Raw genomic sequence first — 5,346 nt, 5'->3', positions numbered from 1 at the left:
GGTCGTCCCTGAAAAGGCCCCCACAAAAAAAAAAAAAAAAAAAAAAAAAAAGCAGCTCTTGAAGGGCCAGAACCCACACAGGCAAAGGCCTTGCTGGCTGTGAGGGAACAGAGAGGGACCATTTTGTCTTTGGTGCAATAAATGCCATTTAGAGAAGCAGCCACTGAGAGACCTGTCCTGGTGCAGAAGTGGGTGGGTGGGTGCCCAGAGCAGCAAGACAAGGCTCTTCACCCCGATCCACTTTGGTGACAGGAGGGAAGCCTGCTTTTGAGATTTGTCCCTGGCCAAACATGAGCGAGGGACATTTAACGGGCCTGCTGGGAGGTGATGCAGCCCAAGGCAGGAGCTCATATCATACCACTGGCTTTATCAGCCTCTTCGTGGAAGGATGCAAAAATCAAACCACCCCACTCACTCGGCAAGCACTGCACTGGCACAGACGTCCTCCTCCGCAGTGGTCTCCAGAAAAATGCTTTCATGTGGTGTCAGAAACAAGGATGCCTCTGAGGGTTCAGGATCTTGCTTGTCAAGAAGCATCTGATTCGCGCTTTACCTGTGAAATACAGAGATATTTATCACAAGTGCGAACATGTTTAGTGTTTGCGGAAACAGATATTCATGAAAGAACATATTTAAACTCCTGGTGCTTTTTCTTTTTATCAGCTGTCCAAAGTATGCAGAGTTTGTTCTGAAGCAGGGTAATATATTATAATAGTAATTCCAACCTCTTTAAAAAGTAATCCAGCAGGACAACAAATAACAACGTTATTTTGAAATATACTCAGGAAACAATCCCTTACTGCAAGGCTGGTATTCTGCTGTCATCTAGAGGGAGAGGGTGGAATCACCCCCCCCAGGTCATTTCCCGCTCATTTTTTCACCACAGAACTTCACCCTGCACCCTGCCGACCAAGCTCACTAATTTACACTACCCATGTGCTCGCCTGCGTGTGTCAGTGTATCCTCACCTATCCACATTTGAAGGAAAAGAAAGCAGAAGTGCTAAGAATTAACAGCAGCAACAGCTCCATTCCCACAGGCTGCTATGCAGCAGCTTATCTGTCCCTAATTCTTTTTGTAGCCTTATGACCAGGAACTTCTCTGCCAATTCGACACTGATAAGGAAAAATGTAAACTTTTTCTTAAAAGCAAGGAGAGAATTACTGTCTGGGAAAACCAAAACTGGTAAATCAGTCTACAAGTGCAACAAGATTTTTTAAAAATATTGTAGATTTTGGAAACAGAGATCAGATCACATTAATTGCACTTACAGAAAAGAAAAAAAAAAGGGAAGAATTGGTTGGGGTTTTTGATTCAGTACAGATGAAGATCAGTAACAGTTAAGTATGTTTACGTTATCTGATATCTTGAATTTCATTTTGCATATAATATTACTGTGGAATACTACAATAATTGGATGGGGATCTTCTAAGCAACTCCTAGCTGCTTCACAAAACACTGATGATTCAACCGATGCTTATGGATTATGTCGATCCAGGGCACAGTGGCAACTTGTCTAGCCCTGGGCAGACAGACAGACCACGCACTGAGCCGTTCCTCGGTACCTACACAGAACATCTGGCCAGATGTGAATTGATCTGCCCCTATGCAAAACACCGGGTTTTGCATGCCCCAGCTATAGCCCCTCTGAAGAGTCTGGGGCTGCCAAGAAAGCACGAAATAAATCATCTCCATTTTCACTGCTAGAGTTGACCAACCCACGACTGCAAGCTGACATTTCCCATGCCACAACACGTTTTTAAGAGTGCTTTGACAATGTAGCTACCTTTAAAGTACAGTCTTCAAAAAAAAAGGTTTGAATCCCTAGGAAACCCTTATAGCAAATTCTTCACAGGATTAGCAATATTTACCCTAGTGTTTCACCAGAATAAAATCACCATAAACAGGGTATTTTTCTTCTCTTCCAAACCACATTGCAGCATTGTATTTTGTGCTGCTACCTAATCCTCACACTTCAGTGCTGGGTGACATTACCTCCTGCTACATGCAAGAAGGTAATATTTGTATGACAATTTGTGCATTTCCCCACACGCTACAACAGTACATATCCTCATTTTTACAACCTTCTTTAATGGGCAAGCAGCCTTTTCAACTGCTTACCATGCTATTTGGATTATTTTTTTTTTAAAGGAACATAAGGGAGAAAAAACCTCAGAAAATACTATGATGAAATGGTGGGAGTGTGAGAAAAGGGACAAAAGCCTTCACTATACATAGTCTATTGGATATACCCAGAGCAGGTGAGAACCAAAGCAAATCACAAGAAATCAAGTGAAAGAATCCCAAGAAAAATCCATAAAAAACCAGGATCCCTGGTCCACTGTCTCCTCTGGAAAGTGGAAGCAGCAATGCAGCTGTCCCTGCTGTGCAGGTGGGCACAGGGCTGGCAGCTCCTGCAGGGCTCTACCCAGGGCACAGCCCTCAGACACCAACAGCGATAACCCCTGGGATGAAACTCCATATGAAGGAAAAAAAACTAAAATCACACACCCAGCACTAGGTACTTTCTTTCTTCTTTTTTGAAAAACTAAAATCTACTTGCTGTGCAAAATATTTTGTGCCGGGAAGGCATGAGTATCACATTTATTAAATGTTGAGAAGCTACTTGCACTTATCAGAGTAAGATTAAGTAATGGTACTTATCTAAGGCCATTAGGTGAAATGATGTCACTCTCTCTTTGGCAATCATTTGTTATGCTGTCATCACTACTGCCTTGAGAATACTCAGCAAGTTATCTCCAGGAAAAAAGGAAAAAAGACCCTATATGAAACTAATGTTCATATCCAACCTGATGTAAGTGCAGTAAGTAGTAAAGATGCACATCCCTGGCATTTTTCCCCTTGTAAAAAGGGCAGAGATACAAATATTCCAAGAAGCCTGATTTTGTCCTAATCACATGATTAGGTGTCCACTGATGGTATTTTGCTGTTGTTGTTCATGCTGTTCATATTACACTAGAACTAGCAAGGTCCACTTGGTATTAGGACTCCGTTTGACAAGATGCTGCACAAACAGCAAGTAAAAAAGTTAATCATCCAACTGCAGTAGACTAGAAATAGTGTGGGGAAAAAATCAAGAGATGCAAGGGTGATGTGATCTGCCCAGAATGACAAGCACCTTGTACAACAGTTGACTATCAAAAAGGTTTCATGTTGATAGCAGTTCATTGCCTCTGCCCAAGTAAAACAAAACTTTGAAAGCCACAGAAACATTGTCCCACCGACGAACATCCCAGAAGGACTGAGCTCTGCCCTCTTGTGCTGGTTTTGGCACTCTATCCCAGCCAAAACCAGCACACCTCCATGTGCCTTTGACTGAAAAATTTCTCTTCTTTGTGCAGCTGGCTATTTACAGAAAGCCAGAAAACAGAGAGTTTCTATCACATTTAGTCAAAATTGGCTATAGGGCCAAGTCCTATTTGAAGGACAGAGTACTAAGCACACAAATCTCATTTTTTCAAGAAATGAAGCAAAAAAAAAAGTATTACAACCCCAAGATGATGCATGTGAGTGTTCTCTCTACGATTTCTTATCATCTCACTGCTCCTTGGAAATGCTGGAAAAGGTCAGAACGGCCAGAAATGGCGATAAGAGGGTAAGAAAAACAATACAATGTGCAGGCAACTGCAAGTCTAAACTCAGCTCTAAAACAAGTCTGGAAGGCTTCTGTGAATGCTGGCTCTCAACATGACCTAAACCAAATTTGATCCTTTGGATCTGTCCTCTCATACCTCAGCCTTCACCTTGACACAAAGTTGAACTTCATCAGCAAGTCTGATTGATGTTAAGCCACCTCAGATAACTCTCCCACAAGCAACACCAAATCATGAGTACCTAAGAAATGTTTTTCCACAACCTTCTGCCTGGATCAGCGTTAGCAACCGACACGCAGGTCAATGGGACGTTGCAGGAGGAAGCCTAACCATAATGCTGCCCCTAAATACACACTAGTAAAAAAAAAATAAAAAAAATATCTTTATTTCACATGGAATGAAGCAGAAAACTGGAGAGGTAGCCAAAGTCCTAAACAGAACTCAACAGCTTGATAGCCCTACATATCTGCTCATCTGCGTTACAGACAGCAGACAAAAAACAACTAATGAAACATAATGCACAGTCTGGGACAGTCTCCACCCAGTGACACCTTAAAATCTGCAATGATCTAAGATCAAACCAGGCTCTAGCCAAGGACTTTCTGTTGGACACAGAACACGGCGGATGAAGACAACAGCGGATGACAACAACCTTTAAATTAGCCAGGTAACTCCTTTTAAATCCAGTGCAAACCTGATCACACAGACTAACTCTTACAAAACCCTTAATCCTAGCTCTGCCCTGAAGCCCAGCTCTAGAAAAGCAACCCCGCCAGACCAAAATTATTACTAAGAAGGTAGCCACTAACCACAACAGCCCTAAATTTAGCTCAGCATACCAAATTAAAATCCAGGCTCTCCACCCAGCAATGGAACAACCTCCAACCCCAAAGTATTCTCAACAGTAGAGGGGCTCTTTTTGCCAAACATGGAGCTATGTATAACAAGGTGGCTCTGACAGCATCAGTTCTAACCTTCATTTCCTTGAAGATCCTGAAAAAACCTCGCTCGTAACCCTAGTGCAACACTGAGGAGCACACGCTCACTGATGATAATAGCACACAATCTATTTGTCTTTTCCTGCCAGAAAATCAGGTCCTTTTCCCACCCTATGGCACCACCAAACCCAAAGCCCATTTCAGCACGAGAGAAGCAACATCTGCCACTGTCTGGATTTACACAATTTCTTTAAATGTAGCTATACCGGTCATTATATACATCTGGGAGAAATCAAGAACCTCCTGTGATACCGCAACAAACTCTAAATGATCCCTGACACGAGACGACAAGGAGATGGTCACCTACAGCAAGGTAAACACACCTCAACAACTCCTTTAAAAGCTCGGCTCTCAAGTGATCCCAGCTTTAACGTTGGCATTAGCGTTCAATGTCCAGGATTTAGTACTGTTGCAATCACCGCTTGATGTACTTCAAGATCAAGGTCAGAGACCCCTATGGTCTCAGCCATTTAGGATGTGTTTCTGATGATTTTGAAGGAGATATAAATCCACGTCAGGACTCTTACTAGTAGACCTTTCCTCTATGAACTGGATGTATCTCTACCTTTATACTTAAAACTGTTTTCTTCTCTGCCCGTTAAAAATTGAATATAGAAAAGCAAAGACTATTCACCTCCAAAACCCCCTCTCTATAAACAGCCTCCAACAGCCACAGGGCAGTTAGCTATGTTTCAATCGTGCATAAATCCAGTGAAAAAAAAAATCCAAAGCAA

This window comes from Calidris pugnax, unplaced genomic scaffold (genome assembly GCF_001431845.1).
Source record: "Calidris pugnax isolate Ruff unplaced genomic scaffold, ASM143184v1 scaffold31, whole genome shotgun sequence".
Taxonomy (NCBI): Eukaryota; Metazoa; Chordata; class Aves; order Charadriiformes; family Scolopacidae; genus Calidris; species Calidris pugnax.
The sequence above is the reverse complement of the archived record's forward strand: the minus strand, read 5'-3'. Positions refer to the sequence as shown.